This window comes from Dermacentor albipictus, chromosome 10 (assembly GCF_038994185.2).
Source record: "Dermacentor albipictus isolate Rhodes 1998 colony chromosome 10, USDA_Dalb.pri_finalv2, whole genome shotgun sequence".
Classification (NCBI taxonomy): domain Eukaryota; kingdom Metazoa; phylum Arthropoda; class Arachnida; order Ixodida; family Ixodidae; genus Dermacentor; species Dermacentor albipictus.
In genome coordinates, this window is record NC_091830.1 from 96,801,625 (window position 1) to 96,812,274 (window position 10,650).

Genomic DNA, 10,650 nt, shown 5'->3' on the forward strand with positions numbered 1-10,650 from the left:
CATGGAGAGTGGAGCGAGAGGCCTGAATTATTTGCTGGCATCCAATGGACAGCAATGCCAACAACGTACTTAGGTGTCCCATTACAATGTTATGAAGACACCGAATCGTATTGGAACGAGGAAACAGATCGCTTGAAAGAGAAGACGCAGGGATGGCAAGGTCGAAATTTGTCAATGTTTGCCCGTGCAACTACTTGTAATCTATTCTTAGTTGCCAAGTTGTGGTATGTTATGCAAGTATTGTTCATGTCGCGTGCTAACCTACAAAAAATTAATAGAGTATTTGCAGTGTTTATTTGGGGAGGAAGTTGGGAACGAACGAGTCGAACTAATCTGTTTTTGTCCGTCAGAAAAGGAGGCCTTGCCCTGTCGCACCTGTTTATCAGACAGATTGTGTCGCGTTTTATATTTTTAAGAGATCAGTGTGACCCATTTCTGCGTACAGTTATGCAAGTTCGTTTACACAATGCACTACCTGAATTCATCGTCTCTACAAATAAGACTGCGATGCACCGTATAAAAGGTTATTGGCGCGAGGTTGTAGTAGCCTTTCGCATGCTTAAAGTAAGGTTCTCCATAGAATACTTGAGTACGGTAAAAAAGAAAAAGCTCTACAAGGATTTACTGGATGTGATGTTACCTCTGCCAGTGTACAGAAGCATATACACTGGAGGCTGTGGACAAGACGTTTTAAAACGGGTTAAAGCAATGCCGATAAGACCACATGTAAAAACCTTTTTCTTCAAGCTCCATACAAACACTCTACCTGTAAAAACGTGGCTACAAGATGAAGGAATAATTGTACCGTGGACAGTCAACTGCATACTATGCCAAAAACCAGAGACAATAGAACATGTATTTATTGAATGCTGGGATCCCATTTTTCACTGGGACATCCTTCAGCGAACTATCAAAAAGGACTTACCTATTACACCACATGGAATCCGATATTTACCAGTTGAGAATCACGGCGACATTCCCTGCGACATGATAATGGTACTCAGCCTCCATAGTATATGGAAAACCCGAATGTCGGTAAGACATGCCGACACTAACGCTCGGCCTGTAAGGGAAAATTTTATTGAACATGTAGCGTATATGCGAGAGCTTTACCGAGCCCAGCCAGAAACACCTGATTGGGTTACACTGTTTGATGAGTTGATTAATTTCAAAAGGTTTTGAGATCCTTCTGTTGTTTTCTGTATTGTGTAAACAGGCAATAAAGAAAAAAAAAACTCCTCGTTAGTATAGTGGCCAGTATCCCCGCCTGTCACGCGGGCGACCGGGGTTCGATTCCCCGACGGGGAGTGGTTTTTTTTTCCTTCTTGTTTGCAGGAGCACGGCGGTGGTACACTGGGCGATCCCCCCAATTAGCTGTCTCTATTTTTTCCCACTTGCGGGCATGATTGCGCCAACGGTTTTGCGATTTTTTTCAAATCATGGATATACCGCTTTAGCTGACACCTCGCATGTCTCCTCGTTAGTATAGTGGATTCCACTTCCGGACGCGCTAGCGAAGGGTTGTGTCACCATGAGCTCCGATGGAGCGGATACAGCGGCCCATATGGGTCTTGGAAACAGGTTTTTTGCCGAAGAAAACCAAGGATATGAAGTCGCTCTGCCACAGTTACCTAAAGGTGCGTGTATTACAAATACTCTTTTTCTACACGGAGATATCAGGGCACGACCTTATCGTGTGGAAGATGTCCGCGACACGATGGTTCGTCTGGGAATGCTGCCCGAGGTGCTTGCTTTGGTGGCTTTCCAGATGAACCACGTATGGGCGGTGACCTTCAGCACAGCAGAAGGAATGAAGAAGATGCTCGCGATTGGTAACGTCAAGATAAAGGAGAGGCGATGCCTCGTTATCGACCCAAATAAGCAAGACGTTCGGCTAAAGCTACATTGGCTTTTGCATTATGTACCAGATGAATATGTACGCACCGCGTTTGCGGCCTACGGGAAGTTGACACAAGTATAGAAGGAGCGATGGCACGTCAATGATATCACGGACAAGGGAACTTCGACTCGTACCGTAGCACTGGAACTGAAAACCGGAGTGACTATAGAGGGCCTACCACATCAGCTTCGAGTGGGTGGTGTGACAACACTTCTGGTTGTGCCAGGCCGAGCGCCACTGTGCTTGCGGTGTCGCCGAACGGGGCATATTAAACGTGACTCTCAAATACCGCTGATAGTTCAGTGTAGGCGCTGTGGTCATAAAGACAACGAATGCACTCAGACATATGCCAATGTGGCAGGTACTGTTAGAGCGGACCGAGTCTCGAAGCACATCATGGACCACGTTGACGCAGAGGAAGCAGCTAGCAGCAGAATGGGGGAGCCCGTGCAGACGCCCCTTTGTAAATTGTCGACGGAGAAAAAAAAAAGAATGTGGGAAACGCGGAAGATTTCAGGCATTATATCGAGCCAGCCAAAGCGGTCAACGATGCTCCAGTGGAAGAAAACAACAAGGACCAAAGAAAGGTCAAGAGCGCGTCAAACAGCCAGCCAGAAGACATGCACGTCGTGAGTGCAGGCGTAAGTGGCGCAACTCCAAAGGGACCGATTGAAGAGGTCGCTCGTGACGGCGGCCGACCAGGCAACGGGGCAGGGGGTGAGCCGGTGACGAAGGTGGCCTCGGCCAGGCGACCTAGCACTGAGCCCATACCTAACATCGGAGCGGGCACTCGACCGCCCGCGAAGCCACCCTCGTAGCAACGAAGGTTGTACTACACCCAAGGGCCTTAAAACCATACACGCAAAAGCACACAGCTAGAATGGCTTCAGCATTGTGTGACGTGTGTGGCGGGCGCACGCCGCGTGCGTGTATACCCGCAAGTCCTTCAAGGTTTTGCACCGGCGACGCCAGCCAATGTGTGAGGTAGGAACCATTCGGTCCCTTCCTACTGGTACGCGGACTTCGCAATCTAGAACCGCGTTACGGGTTGCCACATTGAACGTTCGGGGCCTACGGTCTAGACGACGGCAATATCAGGTCAGTCGTCTCTTCTGCGAGTATGACCTTGATTTCATAGCTGTTCAGGAGACTAAGTAGAAAGTCAGGAGCAAACGGATCGCATGGTCGAACCTTTTAGGTTTTTGTACAACGTTTGCGTATGTCATTCCCTTGGCACTTGTGGAGGATGTGCAATTTATTGCGTAGTTCTTTAGGCCTTCTGGAAGAATATGTTTATAATAGTGAAGGCGGCGGAATTGTCGTTTGTGATTTTCTGTTTACGTTTCAGAAATGGCGCGTCATTTCTGCATATGCACCAAATAGCGTTAAAGATCGTCTTAGGTTTTTTGCAAGTGTTGGACCGTATTTAAAATGTGGAAGAAAAGTGATACTGCTCGGGGATTTTAACTGCGTATGCCTGAAGGAAGATAGGAGCAAGCGACTGCCAGTTCGGGATCAAAGTGCTTTGTTTTTATCAGCGATTACGCAAGAGTGTGGCCTAGATGATGTCGGAAATGTACTGCAAAACGGAAGTGGCACTGTCTATACACATTTCCAACGTGACTGCCACTCCCGTTTAGACAGAGCATGCACGGCAGATGTGCTCGTACCACTTTGCAACAGTTATGAGGTTAAACTGGTAGCGTTTACTAACCACAGTGTCGTAATGTTTTCAATAGGCGTGAAAAAAATTAGGTCAAATTTTTCGTGGAAGTTGTGGAATCTCAACAACAAATTACTTAATGATAAAGGCTTTGTAGACAATGTGAAATTGCCTATAGAAAGAATGCACTTGTTTGAATCGGGGAGATTTGTTGATGCGTGGGAGCGGTTTAAGGAAGAAGTAAAAATTAGCGCTATCGAGAGATCTTCCATTTTACACCAGAATGAAAAAAAGAAAAGAAAGGGAACTACAGTGTCAGTTGGAATTCTTGTTGACAGTCGAGACCACGCAGTCAGGCACTTTCCATGAAGAAATAAGAAAAATAAAGAGTCAACTTGAAATATTGGATATAGAAAAATACAGAGGCGCAGTTATACGCGCACGCGCAGAACACCTCTGGCTCGGCGAAACACCGACGAAACGATCCTTGAGCGAGGACAAGCGGTACGCTTCACGTAAGGAAATAACACAGATAACGTACGGTGAAGAGATTACAAGGTACAAATTGATGATCCAACAGGCGTTTGCCGAATACTACAAAGGATTGCTGTGATGCAGCGGTAAAAGGCAGGCCTCTTTAGACGAATTTTTTATGCTAATGCCTAAATTAGATTACGAAACCAAAGTACGCCTTGAAATGCCAATTGGCTTAACTGAAATAGAAAGCTCAATATAAGATCTAAGTGAAGGGAAAACGCTGGGCCCAGATGAACTTTGTGCTGCTTTTTACAAGGCGTTTAAGCATGACCTCTCGAAGGCTCTTTCGCGGCTCTTCGCTGAAGCGTACGAAATAAAGGATGCACCGTCAACCTTTAGAAGGTCGAATGTTGTATTGATACGCAAAAGCGATGATCCAGTGAAGGTTTTATCGGTGAGTGCTTATCGTCCTATAAGCCTCACCAATGTAGATTACAAGGTGTTCATGAAAGTGCTAGCCAAAAGGCTGCAGACTGTAATTGCCGTTTTCTGTGAACAGAGAAAATATTAGTGAAGCTGCGAGAGTAGCCGACAAGTACTGCAAGTGGTCCGGTAGTGCAATAAACTGGGATAAGTGTGTAGGTCTGTGGCATGGCACCTGGGAGGCAATGCCAGAGTTTTTCGAGTATATAAAATGGAGGCACGGTGCCCACAAAATATCTGGGTGTGCCACTAGGGGGATATAAAGATACGAATATTGGAAGGACAAAAGAGAAATGTTGAGAGAGAAAGTGAATAAGTGGGGAGGTAAAAACTTCTTAAATACTTCTTAGTAGCGAAAGCTTGGTACTGGCTTCAGGTGCTTTGCATGAATGGGCTAAACATTCAGATGATACACAGAATCTTTCCCACTTTTATTTGGGGATCCCAATGGGAACGTACGAGTCGTACAAATCTTTTTCGATCAGTCGAAGCTGGTGGGCTGGGATTGGCCCATTTTTTTTTACGACAGATCGTGTCGAGGCCTATTTTTCTGCGAGATCAGAGTCATCCATTCTTGCGCACCATGTTACAAGTTAGATTATGCTGTTATTTACCTGAATTCATCGTATCAACTTCTCGCGCAGGGCGAATGGGTATATGTGGTTATCTTCGCGAAGTAGTATCGGCTTTCGGTATAATAAACGTTCGTTTTCCTCTGCAGTAGTTGTGCGAAGTTAAGAAAAAACGGCTGTATAAAGATTTTATCGACGTAACGATGCCAGAGCCCTTGTATCGCACCTTGTATGCAATCCGGCCCAGAAAAGATGCCTATAAAAGAATCAAAAGAATGTTAGTACGACCATCAGCCAAGACCTTTTTTTTTTCAACTACGCACTGGTACGTTGCCCGTGAAGCCATGGCTAGAGGAAAAGGGCCTATTTGCTCCGTGGAGCACTAATTGCATCTTGTGCCGCAAGCCGGAAAGTATGATCACATTTTTTTTGGACTGTTGGGATGCCGTATTCTACTGGGACATCCTTCAGCGAACATTAAAGAAAGACCTCCCTATAACACCATACGGTATTCGTTTCCTACCGGTTCAGTGTGAAAGTGAGATACCGTATGATATGTTTATGTTGTTGAGTATGCACGCAATTCGGAAGACACGTATGGCGGGAGGCATGCGCATGTAAACGCACGCCATCCCAGAGAATACTTTATAGCAAGTATAGCTCACACCAGGGACGTATATTGTGCAGGCGAAGACCAGCCGGAATGGCTACCCGTTCTGAATGACCTCATTTCATTATAATCATCGCATGCCAAACAGTGTTTGACATTTCTAAACATTACTCAGTGCCATTTTTTTCTGTGAATGAGTTTGGTTCTTCCGTTGTTCTTTGCACGTGATGTGCCATTCAGCGAAAAAAAAGTGTCGGTGGTGTAGTGGTTAGCATAGCTGCCTTCCAAGCAATTGACCCGGGTTCAATTCGCGGCCGACGCAAGCAATTTTTGCACCTACCCATATGCCGGCTCCCCGCATCTCTATAGATAATCAGTGGGCAAGTGTGAAATCGGCCTTTTCTTTTATTCCTGCTGTGCGGAACATTCTTCCATGAAAATGAAGAAAAACACACCTATTTTACTATACTGCGAAATCACTACATCTGACTATTAGGAGCACTCCGTGCACTGGGCGTCTTTACATTGTAGCAGTGTCGGCTCTCTGGTTGCAATTAACAACTGAAGTTGGACTGGTTTAAGCACCTGGAAACACGCGTCGGTGGTATAGTGGTTAGCATAGCTGCATTCTGCATCCGGCAGCCGAACTGTTCGGATCGTAGGGTCATGGCCTCTTCCGGGGCAGTGACAGCGGCCACTTTTGGTCGCGGAAACAGGATCACCGACGACGATAAGGATTATCCGTTTATTTTGCCTCAGCTGCCGAAAGGACGAGTTGCATTTAACACCGTGTTTTTACACGGTGATGTACGCGCCAGACCTTACAAGGAAGAAGATTTTAGAGACGCCCTACAGCCGACGGGACTGCTGCCGGACGTGGTATGCATAGTGGAGTACCAGATAAACCAGGTCTGGGAGGTGACCCTGTCTGTCGCCACTGCGACGAAGCGCCTCATAGCCCTTAAAGAACTGCAAGTGAAGGGAAGACGGTGTGTCATCGTGGACCCGCAAGACCAGCAGGTGAAGCTTAGGCTTCACTGGCTGCTCTAAGGCGTTGCAGACGAGGACATACGGACGGCATTCATGGCTTTCGGCAAGGTGGAGGAGGTAAGCCGGGAAAGGTGGCGCGTCCATGGCCTGGGCGACAAGACGTCGACAACCAGGACTGTGCTTCTAAAGCTGAAAAGCGGCGTGAAAATGGAAGACCTTCCTCATCAGGTCCGCGTCGGCGGAGAGCTGGCCTTGGTGGTCGTCCCTGGTCGACCCATGCAATGTCTGCGCTGCCAAGGCACAGGGCACGTCCGGCGGGAGTGTAAAGTTCCGTGCTGTTCTCGCTGCAGACGGTTCGGTCATGTTGACGCCGACTGCGTCAAATCCTACGCCGCCGTGACAGGCCCAGCAGTGAACGACGTGGCCGCAGAGCATGTCATGGACGTGGTCGAGACGGAGGACGCCGCTACAGGCACCGGAGACCTGGTACCGACAGCGGCAGTCAGCGAAACGTCGACCGTCGGCGCAGAAGGCACGGTTGGTCAAGGTACTGAGAAGCGGAGTGGAAATGCGCAGCGCGCGACTGCTGTGGACCCCGCGACGGGAGCCATTAGTGAAGACCCGCCCGACAATGATATGACGACAATGCAGCAGGACGAGGCCGTGAAAGACGGCGACCGGACTGAGACTCTTGGCGGCCCGGTCAAACGCCCCCACGGCCAGACCAAGGACCAGGTTGAGGGTGCGACCAGCACCACCGAGGGACCACGGACAAAGACGCCCCAGGGGAGGCGGATGGGCTTCAAACCAAAGCTGAATGTGCCGCCTGAAAGAAAGCCTGTGATCAAAGTGGCGACGACAAACAATGCCGGGAAGCCGGATGGCCCCGGAGGCGGCTAGCCAAGGGCTGGTCGTGAAGGGTAAGCACCATGCTCCTGGCCTACTTTTCTCGCTAGATGAAGATGGCTGAAATACCGTCTCTTAGTATTGCCACACTAAATGTGCGAGGGTTGGCGGCTAGTCGTTGGCAATGTCAGGTCCTACGGTTGGTAACGGACCATGAGATAGACGTACTAGCCGTCCAGGAAACCAAGGTTGACGGAGAGGAGGAGACCGGGAGCATGATGCGACGTTTCACGACTAGGTATTTTGTGGTGGTCAGTCATGCGGTAGGCACCTCCGGGGGGTGCATTCTTTTGGTGAAGAAGCTGCCGGGTTTACATATTCAAAGTGTGTGGTCCTGTCTGGCTGGAAGGATTGTTTTATGTGACTTTACGATCTCTGACTTTGAGTTTCGCGTCATATGCGTCTATGCGCCGAATTCTGTAGACGAGCGTGTCCTCTTTTTTTCGACCGACCGAGCAAACAATGCCGGCGTGCGTGATAGAAGTAGTGACGTTTTATCAAAATTAGTTAATGAAAATGAACTTGATGATGTTTTTCAATGTCTGGAAGGGGGGCGTCAAGTGACATTTACGCGTTTTCAAGGCAGTTTTCATGCGCGACTGGATCGCATGTACATTTCGTTGGACATGATTCCAAGATGCCACGGTTATGGGCACGTTGCAAGTGCTAGGCGGCGCCCTGTCTTTCCGACCCCTAGCGCCATCTGACGAATAGTTGCACGAATGTGGTAGGATTACTCGCGGCGTCAGTAGCCCACGCTGCGTGTTTGGCGCCCTGTCAAACGGTAGCGATGGCGCGAAACAGCGTGCCGATATTAATTTTAACCGGGTTTCCGGAATTACAAGATCTCCACAGCTTTTTTCGTGAAAAGAATTTAGCGAAAGGAAGTCGCCTATTTGAAGTGGGGCACGTCTACGACGTGAGAGAAGTGTTGAACTCGCACTGATCGGAAGTGACTGCTTGGCGTAGTCCGCAAACGAAAAATAACGCACCAGCGAGATGCGTGAAGCTCAGCGTAAGTTACTTCGTTATCTACGGTGTGGACGCATGAAATTATAGGCGACATTGATTCTTGGAGATCGGCGACAGCAGACAAATCATAGCGGGGAGCTGCGATTGCCGTGCTGGCATCGCAGGGAAGTGCAAGGACGCCGCGGTAGTTTCCCTATACATACAGGATGGCAAATACAAATCCAAAACATCCCATCCAAGAACGTGGGGCGTACGAACGACTCGTAATACCTACCCGAGGTATTCTACCGTTACTCTCCCCGAGCACACAAAAAAGGGGAGGACCTTACCAGTTGTGTTAGACTACATTGGGAAAATATTTTCGCCCAAGTTACTGCAAGTGCGATACTTTTATGTTGCGATTTTCCAGTGCGTGCAAAGGAGGCTCCAATAAACCACGCCGTTAAAAATTTTGGTGATCTCAACTGCCCCTTAGATGATATGCTGGGCGGAGAAGGGTTTATGCCAGCTCAAACAGCTGCAACCCCTCCTCAAATCTCTCAGCAAGCCCCAGCGCTCTTTGAATGGGAGAGGATTGGGAAAGAGTTCCACTGCTTTACTGCGGTACAGTGTGGGCACAAACTACTTTGTTTGCTGTATATCCTGGTACGCACTGCAGGTGTCCCGTTGCTGCCATCATTGCTGTAGAAGCAAAGAATTCAGCGTTAACGCGCTTGGTATAACGCCGGAACATAAAACGGCTTATGCCGTCGGACGAGCGCTATCCAGTGTTGACGCCCTTCTGCTTCATACGGTCGGCTTACAAACCTGTAAAACTTTGTTCCTCGTGAGTTGGTGTACGTGCTGTTGCAGCCCACTACGCAACACATCGTGTTGCGCTTCACCATTGCTCAGAAAAGGCAACCGCTACGTGCGAAACAGTGCGCAGACAGGCTTTCCGAACGCAAGCGGGCCGGTCGTATCCTGCCGGTTCCGCGCTCGTCGCCGCGAGGGGCGCCCTTGTAGGCGTGGGAACTACGTTCGCAACCTGCCTATTGCGTTGAACCCGTTTCAATTTCGGATCACTGCCTGGTAAAATGTAACGTAGGTATAAGGAAAAGGGAACATGCTTTTAATTGGCATCTATGGAAACTCAATGACTTGTTATTAAATGATGTATCTTTTGTAAAGGCAGTACGGGATGCGGTTAATGAAATACGCGAACACGCGGCTGATACAACAGCAGAAAAGTGGGAATGTTTTAAACAAAAAGTTAAAATGATAGCCTTAGAAAGGTCAAGCTGCCTCAAATTTGAGAGGGAATATAAAGAAAAGGGTTTGCAAACACTACTTCAGCAGCTGATAACGCTTGAGTGCAGAGAGTCTGGTCTGTGCAAAGACGATGTGCGGAGCGTCAAGGAAAAGCTTGAACAGTTCGACAAAGAACGTTACCAAGGTGTCATCGTGCGAGCAAGAGCAGATGCACTAGCGGCAGGGGAGACGCCCACTAAAAGGGCGCCCGGTTTAGAGAAGGCACACGGACGACGAAACCATGTGGATCACCTTTTAATGAAGGGAGCTGTTGTTGACGACAACGAGAGCATAGCACACGCCTTTTTCCAGTACTATCAGTCGCTCTTTGCATTTCAGGAAGCAAATTTAGAGGGTTTCAAAGCAGACTTACCGAATGCCGCGTTTGAGTGATGAAGCTAAGGAGCGATTAGAAGGGAAAATAACGGAGAGGGAAGTCGAAAAGGCAATCGACGATTTAAACTTGGGCAAGTCACCGGGACCAGATGGACTCAGCGCCGCCTTATATAAGACATTGAAAAGAGAACTGGCCCCTTTATTAGTAGAAGTATTTAATGAAGCGTACGAGCACAAATCATTGCCACCTTCTTTTGGGAAAGCGCACACCATTCTAATTCCGAAAAACGATAAATTAGATAAACTGAGATTCGTATCATCCTATAGGCCCATATCACTAACAAATGTGGATTACAAGATATTTATGAAGATTTTAGTGACCAGACTTCAAAGCGTCATAAAGGAAATCGTCGCAGACCATCAAACTTGTGGAATCAAAGGGCGAACAATT

The 10,650-nt window shown here is 48.1% G+C and overlaps 1 non-coding gene across 1 annotated transcript; it reads left to right on the plus strand.

The window, feature by feature from the left end:
* Positions 1 to 1,236: 1,236 nt before the first annotated feature.
* On the plus strand, positions 1,237 to 1,308 carry TRNAD-GUC (transfer RNA aspartic acid (anticodon GUC)). Its single transcript has one exon. It is a non-coding gene; the product is annotated as a tRNA-Asp (tRNA).
* The last annotated feature ends 9,342 nt before the right edge of the window (positions 1,309 to 10,650 follow it).